The sequence below is a fragment of the Pinus tabuliformis genome, chromosome 6 (genome assembly GCF_031772625.1).
Source record: "Pinus tabuliformis cultivar Carrire ecotype Pingquan chromosome 6, CPIR1, whole genome shotgun sequence".
In the NCBI taxonomy this organism is placed as follows: Eukaryota; Viridiplantae; Streptophyta; class Pinopsida; order Pinales; family Pinaceae; genus Pinus; species Pinus tabuliformis.
The window spans coordinates 1,462,034,471-1,462,048,297 of record NC_142292.1 but is presented as its reverse complement, the minus strand read 5'-3'; the positions used below and the strand labels follow the sequence as shown (position 1 = coordinate 1,462,048,297).

The 13,827-nt window shown below is 38.4% G+C and overlaps 1 pseudogene; it reads right to left on the bottom strand.

Moving 5' to 3' along the window:
- Positions 1-663: 663 nt before the first annotated feature.
- On the bottom strand, positions 664-1,170 carry LOC149264139 (transcription factor MYB1 pseudogene; annotated as a pseudogene).
- Between the last annotated feature and the right edge of the window lie 12,657 nt (positions 1,171-13,827).

The following is a 13,827-nucleotide window of genomic DNA, read 5'->3' as shown; positions in this document are numbered from 1 at the left end:
ATCGAGTTTTTTTTTCTACCATCGAGATCTTCCATTCCTTGATCATTGATGAAGGTAAAACTGTCCAAGCACCGCATATTCCTTTCATCCGAACATGTGACTTCAAACTGAATCCCCTCCGCAGCCAATGTAGTAGGTTGCGTGTAGAACTCTTCTAGTACAAAGCCTGTGCAAAATTCGGATGTAGAAGAGAAAAAATTATAGTCTGGAGACGACAGATTTTTCAAATGAAACAAACTCTCTGTTAAAGTTGCTGCATCTCCTGCTAAAAGTTCGGAATGCGAGGATGCCCGGCACTCCACTACAGTCGACATGGAGTAGGTAGGATTTACACCTTCCTTTGCAATGGACTTGGAATCATCGTGTGTGATCAGATCAGACATAGGCAGGTTGGAGGAATTCATGATTGTTCCTTTAATCTTGCACAATTTAAAGCCTGGGTGTGAATTACCATTGAAGCCGTTGGATATTACCATTTCAGTTTCACTCATCGCCTTTGTTACTAAGACCTGATTTTGTATGAGAGGAGGAGATTTTGACCTTATCTCATAATTTCTGTATTCGAAGATTGATTCACAGACCGAGGAGATTTTGACCTTATCTCGTGGTTTATGTAGTCAAAGATTGATTCACGGACGACAGCTTCTTGCCGAGATGAGTGTTCTAGTAGTTCTTGATTTCATTGTAGGTTCGACCAGGCAGTCGTCTTGCGAACAGCGACCATCTGCATGGATTGTAACGTGCGTCACGCTTTGCAAAAAGTTCAAAATTTCTAGACATCCCGGCATGTTAATAGAATGAATAAAGAAATGATGGTCAGTCACTGTCCGCATACCGATTGCCAAGGAGGCGATGCAGCTGTATAATAAGCTCGTCCTCATCGAGGGAAATGTTTCTGCGTTTGATTCCAGGATGAAGATAGTTCAACTAGTGTAATCTGCAACTCTTTCCACTTCGCTTAAGACTTGCCAAACAAAATTTGTCCACTTATTTAGCTTCTCATTACAAAGTTACTTCCTTATTAATAGAGATTTTCTGAGATTCACCTGCTTTTTGGGGGAAACTTGTCCATCCACAGTCGCCATGAATTCGAGTGTAGTCGGAAAGAATCATATCCTCCTTTGCAGTCCGGTTGAGCCCTTCTTTCGAGCTGCAAGGAGGCCTGCCCATTATTGTGATTATTCCTCTATAATTACAGAGACAACCATCTTCCACTGCTTGGAAGAGACACACGGTACTGGCATCGTCTCTCTTCTCCTTGGCAGGGCCCTTGAGTTTATATACAAGCGATTAGATTCTACTTGCTAAAAGAAGATGGTTATTGGCCAGTGATAAGGAGTTGCGTGTGATCTCAGAATGATCGAAATCGACAGGTTATCGGCTTTCTTTTCCAAAACTCATGTTGAAATGAAATATGATTAGCAATGCTATGATTGGTAAACAACGGAGATTAAAAATACAAAAACAAGTGTATCACGAGATTAGGTACAAGAAAGCAACCTTTGGAATCAAATAATTAAGGAACTGTAGAAAATCACATAATCGCTCCGGTAAAAAGTAATCCACGGTCACCTTGTCAGAGTCGAATATCACCAATGGCAACGACGAAGGAGCCGCCTGAGGGTCTTAGGGCACTCACCTGTCATTCTGCAACTTAACTAACGAAGATTCGAAGCAACCTAACTAATGAAGATTTGAAAGCCAGCATGTTATGACATTTAATAATAATAATAATAATAATTTGAATTCACAAAACATGCTATGGTTAATTTTCTTGAATTCATTTGGCAAATGAGATGGGAGGCACCGGCTGTTCCACCGACATTTAATGTAACTAAGAGCGGGAGGATAGTTTACCTCCTATTCACAAAACATGATATGGTTCATTTTCTTTAATTGATGGCTTATTGTGTTATGGAATATTAAGTTACAATTTGTCTCTAGGTAGATGGTTTATATCACTTTTGTTGGAATGGTAATTCCAACTGCAGGCGGACAGGGACAGCGATGGCAGCCAACTCAGTCAGCATGTTGCATCCAAAACCACCGCAGTGAAACCACAAAACCGCCCAGAAGCATATCGCACCGCTTTTCCAGAAAAGCAGTTTCCGTATTCTAGGCTCCGATGCGATTTGGTGAAGGCACGTGGCTCTCGCCTGACGTCAACATCTCTGACATATCGGGAGGTAAAGCTCAACAACAAGGTGGCTTCCGATATCATTCTCCACCGTTGGATTTGCTTCTTCATCCTCCACCGTCGATCTCCGAAGCTGCATACGACCCGCATCAAATCAATAGTTTGCGTGGCGTGTGAGGATTCCCGTTGACCGCCGTAGAAGAGAATTAATGGAGCTGGTGGTTGTTCGTATTTTTTTGGTGGAGGCTCTTTAATAAGGTGATGGGCTCATACGTGGTATACCTTTTTTGTTTTGGTGTACACGTTATGTTTTTTATGGCATTCATATTAAAAAAAATGGGTTCACGTTTTGGAGTGTGAAAGGAGCTCGCGGCAGGGGAGCAAGATTTTTCTTTTATGTGTTGGCCATCGAAAAAAGGGAAGGTGCAGCGAATGCACAGTTGTGCATAAAGAAAAATGGTGGAGCTCATGCATTTTTTTTGAGTTGACATTGTATTGTGTGAGAGTGAAAATGTATGCACAGCAGTGCATAAAAATCAGTTGCTCATTGTAATGAAGAGCGCGTAGTGTGAGGATAATGCACAGCAGTGCTATCCGTAAAGAAAAACAGTGAGCACATGTGTTTTAAGTAAGTTTTTTTTATGTATTGGATTTGCATGGAAATGCAAAAGAAAAGAGCGCTCAAGTATTTCTGAAATAGTAAATGTAATGTAAAGTTTACTGCATATGTAGATTTATTTTACAGCAGTAAGTGTAAAAATGGTTTTTCACAGCAGTGAATGTAAAAATGGGTTTTACAGCAGTAAACCCAGCACAGTGAACTCTCAGGTGGAGAGAAAAGACAGAGTTTTGTTTTTGATGGGTGAAAGTAATTTTGGTGAATCCCTCTCAGCAAAGAGGAAGACATATGTATCAGGCATGTATTTGTATCAGGCATGTATTTAAATCAATAGAAATATTTTTATGGCTGTGTAATAGACTGTTGAGTCATTTTGTTTTTAATGCTTCCCTGTGCACAAAAGATCCTGGAACAGTGGAAACAGAGCATTGGCTCTGTGGTGTCTGTGTGTTTGGTTTTGGTATTTTCCCATTGAAAAATTCCCAACAGTGGTATCAGAGTAGGCTTAGGCTCTTTGAAGGTGACAAAGAAGCTGAAGGAAGGTGTGGTTGCAGTAGTCAAACTTCTCCAGCAGTGTGAAGACTCAGCCAAAAGAGTTAAGGTATTTCTCAAAGCTTTCCTTTCTGTTACTGTTGAAGAAACAGTCAGTGATTTAAAAAAACAGTCAAGTATTTAAAGCCTAGATAAGAATGGCAAGGTCAAAGAAGAAAGCCTCCAGGCCTGTTAAAAATGTGTCTCCCCCCTCTACTAAACTAGAAGGCAATCCATTAGAATACATTCTATTTGAAACCCCAAAGTTTGATGGAAACTTTGATGTATGGGAAATAATGATGAGGGCTTTCCTAATGTCTGAGGGGATTGAAGTCTGGGAGTCAGTGATTGATGACAACAAGATGGATAAAGAATCCATGGAGTATGATGCACAAGCAGCAAAACTAATCTTGGATGGACTGCCTGATTCTGTGAAGAAGAATCTAGGAAAATATACATCAGCAAAGGATATATGGGACAGACTGCATGACCTTCATGCAAAGGGAGCACTGACCATGACAATGAGTCAAGAAGAACCCATCATAGAAGCTGAGACTGAAAAGCTTGACCTCATCAAGCTTCAAGTAAAAGAAAGGGATGAAGAGCTGGCCAAGCTTAAGAAGGAGCTTGATCAATGCAAGAGGAAACATCATGAAGAAGTCATATCCATGACAAATCAGCTGAATAGTGCAAAGAAGTAGGCAGATGTCTTGACAAGTGAACTTGAACAAAGACACAAGAGAGTGAATAAGCTTGTGGAAGAGATTGGACAGTACAAGGTAGAGGTCTCCTCCCTTAAGTCCAAAATACAAGAAGCCAGGAAGCAGGCACAAGAAGTTGAAAAGAAAATGAAGAGCAGTCAAGCAAAAGATGAAGAAATCTCCAAAATGAAGACAGACATCATCTCTCTTAAAGTAGCAGCAGCTGAAGCTACTTGTAGCAAGGAAGAAACTGAGGGACAACTAGCAAAGAAAAGTAATGAATGTGAAAAGTTAGAAGAAGAGATTGTCCTCCTCAGGAAAAAGGTTGAAGGGATGAACAAAATCATGAAGAGCTCTCAAGCTTTGGATGACATGCTCAGCTATCACAGATCTCCATCTGATAAATCAGGACTTGGGTATGTAGCTGAACCCTCAAACAAGGATGAGGATGCTTTAAGCAAAGGAGATGTGAAGAAGCCAGAAAGAGATGGTGATGCTCCTAATTTCAGCAAAGGCAAGGAGAAAAATGAAGGCTGCAATAGAAGAAGTCCTGCTCCAAGTAGAAAACCAGCTCCAAGAAGAAATGTAGCTGATGTCAAAGAGGTAAGAGGCAATGGTGATCATCAAAGGATCTCAAGGCAGCAAGGCTTCAGAAGTACATCAAGAAAACCTCCATCTCCCAGGTACCAAAGTTCATTTTATGGTTATTGTTATGCTTGTTCAAACTTTGGTCATATGGCAAAAGACTGTAGAGTATTTCATGGAGATAGATGTTGTGGTCCCCGACAATCTCCAAGAAATAATTTCACAAGAAGAAATCATGAATTCTTATTCATGAATAAAGTTGAATGCTTCAAGTGTCATAACATTGGGCATATGGCACGAGACTGTAACTTGACATGGGCTCTTACACAAGCTAGACCCACACAAAAGAAGAAAGTTACACAAGTATGGAGAAGGAAGGAAAGGCAACCTGAAAACCCCTTGAATTCCCCAGTGGATCTAAATTTATTTTGAGAAGAGTCTGCCAAAAGAAGACAAGCACACATTAAAGGGGAGCTTGAATTTTTGTTTGCTGAACTGTATTAACAGTCATTTGTTGATGGAGGATGTATTGCAGCGCATCAGTTGCAAATGAAATCTTTGTTAATCCCTCTGAAAGGTAATATGCAGCAGTGATGAAATCAGCAATGTTTTTGCTTTGTTTTTATGCAATATGCACAGAAATGCATAAAGAAGAAAAGATGGCAGCGCTGAAATGTAAAGAGCAGCAGCGAGATAAGAAGTGTGCAAAGCATGGAGACCCTCACAGCAGTGGGAAGATAGAGCATAAGACAACAGTTTGGAATTTTTTTTATGGAGCACATGGATTAGAATGAACAACAGTTTTGAATTTTTGCATGGCAATGGAAGGTAGTTTCCCTTCTATGTAATGTGAGAGAATATACTCACAGCAGAATGAGTGTAATGCACAGCAGATGAAATGTTTTGTATTGGGAATGAAAATGAAAAGCAGTGAGAAGAAAATGAGAAGAAGGCAAAACGCAGCAGAGCGTAAATGGCCAGTGGCTGAGAATGCAATGAAATTTTTCACACAGCAGTGAAAAATGTAATTTTTTTTTATGCAATGCAGCATGCAAAGAAATGCATAAAGAAAAACAAGAACAGCAGATTTTTAATGCACACTGGATGTATAAGAATGTGTGTGGCAGCAGAAAGCCAAAGGAATTGCACAGCAGTGCATTATGAAAATAAAAAAAATGAATGAAGACTAAGATTGTGTGAAGCAAGGCAGCATCCCGTGTTAATTCTTTTTTATTGTGTGGAGAATGCAGCGCAAAACAGCGTGAGGATGATTTCTCTCTATGTGCAAGTAATGGAGAGTAAAGAGGTAGTGTATGGGCACATAGCAGTATGATGAAACAAAAGGCAGCCACAGTGCAAATTGCAGAGGCAACGCAGCAGCAAATAAAAACACAGGGATGACAGTCTATGGTTATGGGTATGGACAGCAGTGAATATGAAAAATGCAGCAGCAAGAAGTTTTGAACAGCAGCACATGCAAAAAATTTTTTCCTTACAGCAGTAAAGGTAAATGTAATGAATTTGTTGTTCATTGAATTGAAATGCAATATATGCAACAGCAGTGAGTGTAAGAAATGTTTACACACAACAGTGTAAATTTGTAAATTGGGACAGTGTAATTGTTCCAGAAAAGACAGAGTATTTTGTCTTTGAAAAGTGCACAAGCAGTGCAAGTGTAGACACAGCAGTGTGGGATAGACACAGTAAAGAAGATGGCACAACAGTGCAGCAGAGAATATGCAGCAGCATAAAAGAACAATGTAATGAGTTTGCACACACAGCAGTGCAATGATTGTTTGTTTTGGAACTGCATTTGAAGCAGTCATTTGGTGAAACCCTCTGTTAAAGAGGAAGGTGCTTTTCAGCACATTGTAATGGTGAATCCCTCTGTCATGAGGAAGGTGCTCTTAAGCACAGTTTCAGGTTAATCACTCTAATAAGAGGAAGACAACTTTGTTGTTTGTGGAACTGCATCAGAAGCAGTTGGTGAATCCCTCGATGTGAGGAAGTGTTTGGGTATGTTTGAACGCCCAGCAGTTGAAATTAAAGGGGAGTGTTGGAATGGTAATTCCAACTGCAGGCGGACAGGGACAGCGATGGCAGCCAACTCAGTCAGCACGTTGCATCCAAAACCACTGCAGTGAAACCACAAAACTGCCCAGAAGCATATCGCACCGCTTTTCCAGAAAAGCAGTTTCCGTATTCTAGGCTCCGATGCGATTTGGTGAAGGCACATGGCTCTCGCCTGACGTCAGCATCTCTGACATATCGGGAGGTAAAGCTCAGCAACAAGGTGGCTTCCGATATCATTCTCCACCGTTGGATTTGCTTCTTCATCCTCCACCGTCGATCTCCGAAGCTGCATACGACCCACATCAAATCAATAGTTTGCGTGGCGTGTGAGGATTCCCGTTGACCGCCGTAGAAGAGAATTAATGGAGCTGGTGGTTGTTCGTATTTTTTTGGTGGAGGCTCTTTAATAAGGTGATGGGCTCATACGTGGTATACCCTTTTTGTTTTGGTGTACACGTTATGTTTTTTATGGCATTCATATTAAAAAAAATGGGTTAACGTTTTGGAGTGTGAAAGGAGCTCGCGGCAGGGGAGCAAGATTTTTCTTTTATGTGTTGGCCATCGAAAAAAGGGAAGGCGCAGCGAATGCACAGTTGTGCATAAAGAAAAATGGTGGAGCTCATGCATTTTTTTTGAGTTGACATTGTATTGTGTGAGAGTGAAAATGTATGCACAGCAGTGCATAAAAATCAGTTGCTCATTGTAATGAAGAGCGCGTAGTGTGAGGATAATGCACAGCAGTGCTATCCGTAAAGAAAAACAGTGAGCACATGTGTTTTAAGTAAGTTTTTTTTATGTATTGGATTTGCATGGAAATGCAAAAGAAAAGAGCGCTCAAGTATTTCTGAAATAGTAAATCTAATGTAAAGTTTACTGCATATGTAGATTTATTTTACAGCAGTAAGTGTAAAAATGGTTTTTCACAGCAGTGAATGTAAAAATGGGTTTTACAGTAGTAAACCCAACACAGTGAACTCTCAGGTGGAGAGAAAAGACAGAGTTTTGTTTTTGATGGGTGAAAGTAATTTTGGTGAATCCCTCTCAGCAAAGAGGAAGACATATGTATCAGGCATGTATTTGTATCAGGCATGTATTTAAATCAATAGAAATATTTTTATGGCTGTGTAATAGACTGTTGAGTCATTTTGTTTTTAATGCTTCCCTGTGCACAAAAGATCCTGGAACAGTGGAAACAGAGCATTGGCTCTGTGGTGTCTGTGTGTTTGGTTTTGGTATTTTCCCATTGAAAAATTCCCAACAACTTTCTAAGTTTGGCTATATTAATAAGCAATGCCAGGTAGAGCAGTGAGAGGTCTGCTCAGAATTACAGAATGGCCTTAATTCCCCATTAAATAGGCGGCGGTTATCTCACAAAAGATGATGGTGATGGCTTGAGTGCTGGTTCGAAGATTGCATTTGGTAATTCGGTTGATCTTTTGATGACTATAGGAACTTTACAAAAACGAACTTTGACTAAGGCTTTCTGATTTGTTTGGCTTTGGTTCTTCCTAGTGGCTATAATTGGGTAACATCTATCCCTTGGCTTTGTGCACATATTTTCTCGGCTCGTGGTTGTTACTAATGTGATCTATGTTTTATGATAGAGTCTTTGTGGGGCAGTGTTGTTTCTGCGTTTGGTTCAATGATCTATATATTTTGGGACCTACCTGATCTCTAGTAGGTGGAAAGCATGGGGTAATAGAATTTCTTAGTTTTCTGGTAATAATGCTTGTTGCTGAGGGGTTACTATCTATTGGGTGTGTGGAGTTGGTGGTTTCTTCATTATTGGTAATTTGTTTGGTTTATTGTTTGCTAGGGTTAGTAGCTAGTGCATGGTCGAGGATGTGACCAACAAAGTCGATCATGTGTCGAGGTGTGCCAAGGTACAGGCTGAAGAAGACAATTGTTTTGCACTATGTGGCTTCTTCTAGTACTCAAGAGGAAGAGGAGATGTAGCGCATGAACCATGTTCTTCAAAACAGCTAGACCTATTTAGACTGAGAGGACTAGTGGCACCCGCTTCCTGACCCTAAGCAAATTAGAGAAAATGAGAAATCGATAAATGCATTCTATTACTCTCCACTTGTAGTTAAAAACCTTGGGGTCTAGTTTTAAAAGAGAAGCACAAAAATAAAAATGACATTATTTTATTTGTGAGTGACATTCGGCTGAACGAATGGGAAATGCAGGCATAGTTTAGAAGTTGGCTTAACTTACATGGAGAGAAACAATTCAATATGAGTTACATTTCAGTGCCTCTTACTCTTAGCGCGAAGGACCCAACTCCAGTGACATTTTTAGACACCTAATCTAGATAACATGTAATTGTTGTTTCTTTTTGTGAAAACTTAGTAATAACATATACCATCGGGTTTCTAGTATGGTAGAGTAAGACAAGAAGACCTAATTATCAGTTCTGTAATCTCAGGACTACAGACTATAAGAACCACTTTACGAAGATACGACGATCACAAGCGTAACGTAACGTAGATCACACAGGTCGCTGCTTGAAGAACATCACATTACCATATTTCCATTAGAATACGAATCTTTATATCTCGAAGACTATAACTGATACTTTTTACGAAAGAGCACGACCACAAGAAGATACGACAATCACAAGCGTCACCTAACGTAGATCACACAAGTCGCTGCTTCACGAGCATCCGATTATCATATTGATATCTGGAAGACAATAACAGTTACTTTTTACGAAATAATACAACCACAGGAATAAAAATTTGACTTATCATCCCGATTACACACTTCACTATCTGAGAACAGTTAAGCGATAGTCTAAATTACACTTAAATAGCAAGAATTCTCTTCCACTAACATTCAGTTTTTGGAAACATGTTTCAATCCCATAAATAAGATAATAATCGCAATCATACACACAGTCATTGACGGCATATCCCAGATAGAGAGTCAAAATAGCAACAAATCCCTACCTCAGAGCAATCAGTTCTTTAAACGTATCTTAGTCACACAGAACTACCCAAAATTTCAAAAGAGCGTACCCAAAATCTCAAAAGAGCCTAATCAAATTAGGCAACCAAAATACAAAGGGATAACTTCAAAACAATCAGTTTTGGGAAACATACGTCAATCACACAATTGGAAAAACCGTTTTGGGTGGCATGCTCATATGATTACTGGATCCATAACCGTTGAAGTTAATAAATATTACCATTTCAGATTCACTCATAGCTTTTGTTTTCTAGACTGGGATTGTTACTAGCACATGATTTTGTACAGGAGGAGGAGATTTTGACCTTATCTGGGATTTCCTATGGTCGAAGATTATCGCAGAGATGAGTATTCCAGTAGTTCTTGATTTCATTATATGTTCTCTCAGGCAGTCGTCCTGTAGTCATCGAGTATCTACATGAATCGTAACATGCGTCACACTTTTGCAAAAAATTTCAAAATTTCTACACAGCCCGACATCATAACGAGATGGATTGTTTTTGCCTGGAAATTTATGGAAGTATAATTGTTAATTTTCAAAATTTTAGGTATTTTATATGTTTTTGACCATGTTGAATCTATTTCCATCATCGAAAATATGATTTAAATACTAGTTTTACAAAAAAAATTAGAAAAAATTTAAACAGATTCTATAAAAAATAATTATTTCACGACCGCTGCCGCCTTGGCTCTTCATTCTTCGGAGGTCAGCACCGCCTCACTGCCTTACTACCTCTAGAATGAAAGGGCAGCACCGCCTGGGACATGAATAGTTTAATCGCTGTAATCGACATTAATTTTGATATAAATACATACATTAATTTTGATATAAATACATATTCTTAGACGAGGAAGAGAATTCACTCTTGGTTTTTGGTTGTGTAATTTCTTTGGTTCTGTAATCAAGCAGTAGCTGCTATTATCTGAATTTATGTATTTCTATTTCTTTCATCTGGTATCAGAGCTAGTTTGGACTTTGTTTGAGAAGCCATTGTTGTGTACCTAAAATTTGTTGTCATGTGAGGTTGAACAGAACTGTTGTGAGATTGAACAGAACTGTTATGCAGTGCAGAGCGCTTGTGACTGAAATTGCTAGAGTTGTTTAATGTTGCACTGAATCCGTAATTGTTGTGCAGCGCTGGAATCTAAGAGTGAAGCAAAATCTAATTTGTGAGGATCCATTGCTGAGTGTGGTCGAATAGAGTTGCAATATTCTGCTAAAGATTTGTGAGGGCAGTGTGCAGTGTCTGGATGGGGCAGCGTGAAGTTTGAAGGAAAAAGAAATAAATCTACCATAAGTCGCAACTACCAATGTTGAAAGGTATTTTGTCATGATATTGCCAGTTTTTGATTGGGAGTAGAATTATTTTTCAAATTCCATGTTTGAAGGCATTCTGAGAATGTTTTTTAAATTCGGAGAAGTTTCAATTGAGTAGATGGGGACATTTTTTAATTTCCAGCAACATATCTACACAGTTGAAGGAAGAAATTTATATTAAAGCTCTACTTCCCTTGGCATTGGATATATTTATTTTTCCATCTCAGTATTTCTGTCTCACTATGTGTGGCTCTACTTAGCTTATTAACATTAAGTGGTTAATGAGTTAAAGTTTTTTTTACCATTGTTGGATTGAGTAGAAAGGAGTTTTTTTTGGAGAAATTAAAGTACTTGGTAAACCAAAATAAAATGGCTTCAAATACCAACACTACTCAGTCAATTCCTATTTTAATTGAGAAAAATTATGATTCCTGGTTTATTCGAATGAGAACATTGTTGCATTCTCATGATCTTTGGGGATTTGTTACTGATGGATATCCTGAGCCTGCTAATGAGGCAGCAATGATGGCTCTTACAAATGTTGAATGAACATTGTTGAAAGAAAACAAAAAGAAAGACAATAAAGCTCTTGGCCTTATTCAACAAAGCTTAGATGATGTGATACTTTCAAAAGTATCAAATGTAGAATCTTCGAAGGAGGCGTGGGACATCCTTGAATCATGTTATTAGGGTGTAGCGAAAGTAAAGAATGTCAAACTGCAGAATTTGAGAAGAGATTTCGAGAATCTGAAGATGAAAGATAGTGAAACTGTGGATGCTTTTATGACTCAAGTCATGAGTGTTGTTAATCAATTGTGACAATATGGAGAAGACCTCTCAAACAAGAGGGTGATCGAGAAAGTCCTTCGAAGTTTGCCAAAGAAATTTGAAGCAATTGTTGTATCCATAGAAGAGTTCAAGGACACAAGTCAAATGCAAATTGAAGAGTTGACTAGTTCGTTGATTGCACATGAATCCAGGATGTCAAGATATGATGATAGCTTGTTGGAGAATGCCTTCAAAACTCAGCTTCAATTTCATAGAGGAAGAGGCAGAGGAAGATCAAGTAATAGAGGACGAGGCAGTAGAGATCCAAGACGTCAGCGAGATAATTATGATCATGAAGAGAAATCTCAACAATGTCATCTTAATTTAAGGGGGAGTTACAATAGAACCTAGCATTGAGGAAGTCAAAGGTATGATATTTCTAGAGTTCAATGTTATTATTGTAAAAGATATGGCAATTTTGCTACTAAGTGTTTGAAGAGGTAGGTAGATGTTGGTAAGCAATCTGCACACATCTCAGAGGAATTTGAAGATAGTCAGAAGCCGGTGTTTATGACTTGTAACATGACTCAAGAATGTTCGAATGATATTTGGTTTTTAGATAGCGGCTGCAGTAATCACATGACTGGAAACAAAGATTTTTTTTCCAATATAGACACCAATATTTAGTCTGAAGTCAAGTTGGGTAATGATATTAAGGTATGTGTTAAAGGCAAAGGAATGATTGTTGTTTATACTAGAGATGGTGATAGAAGAACAATTGATGATGTTTACTATGTACCTAGCTTGAAATGCAATTTATTGAGCATTGGACAATTGATAGAGAAAAATTATAGAGTGTTCTTCAAGAATAATGAGTGTACTATCATTGACAAATATCCAAGTAAGCAGTTGATAGCAAGAGTAGAAATGACAAAGAATAGGATGTTTCCGCTTATAATGAGAAATGAATTGACTCCATCCTTGAATGCTTACAAAACTAAGAATTTCGATGAGTCATGGTTATGGCATTTAAGATATGGTCATTTATATTTTGGTGGTCTAGATTTGCTGCAGAAGAAACAGATGGTGAAAGGGTTACCTAGTATTCAACAACCGACAAGCTCATGTGAAAGTTGTATACTTGCAAAACATCATAGACATAAATTTGTTTCTGGAATTTCATACAGGGCGAGAGGTCCATTGGAGATTGTTCACACAGATTTATGTGGACCAATGCAAACACCTTCTTTGGCTAGTAATGTTTACTTTTTGACTTTTATTGATGACTACAGTCGAAAAACATGGGTTTATCTTCTGAAACAGAAATCTGAAGCATTTTCTGTATTTAAAAGATTTAAAGCTATGGTTGAAAAGGAAAGTGGAAATCATATTAAAATTTTGAGATCAGATAGAGGTGGTGAATATATGCTAATAGATTTCATTGAGTTTTGTCAATCACATGGAATCAAGAGGCAGTTTACTGCACGTTATACTCCACAGCAAAATGGAATAGCTAAAAGGAAGAATCGAACTATTATGAATATGGCTCGAAGTATGTTGAAGGAGAAGCAGTAGCTTGTGCTGTTTATATTCTTAACAGAAGTCCGACTAAGAGCATGAAGGATCGAGTTCCTGAAGAAGCATGGAATGGTAAGAGTTTTCATATATCTCATTTAAATATTTTTGGTTATGTTGCTTATGCACATGTTTCTAAAGAATTGAGAAAGAAGTTAGATGATAGAAGTGAGAAATGTATATTTCTTGGATATAGTGACGAGTATAAATCATATAGACTTTATAATCCCATCACCAAGAAATATATTATCAGTAGAGATGTTGAGTTCAAGGAAGAAGAAGCTTGGGATGGAAGCATAGATAAATCTGTTGCAGAGACAACTATATTATCTCATGGATATGATAATGAAGATGAGCAAGAAGCACAGGGTGGACAACCAATTCCATATACACCTACTCCAAGCATGCTAGTAAGCCAATCACGAAGAGTTAGTCCATTACAATTTAGAACACCGAGAAATCATGAACATGGCGAACCATCAGGTTATGGTGGACAACAAACAACCGGATCAAAGGTAAGTAATGATTCTAATCCTACAATAGCTACATT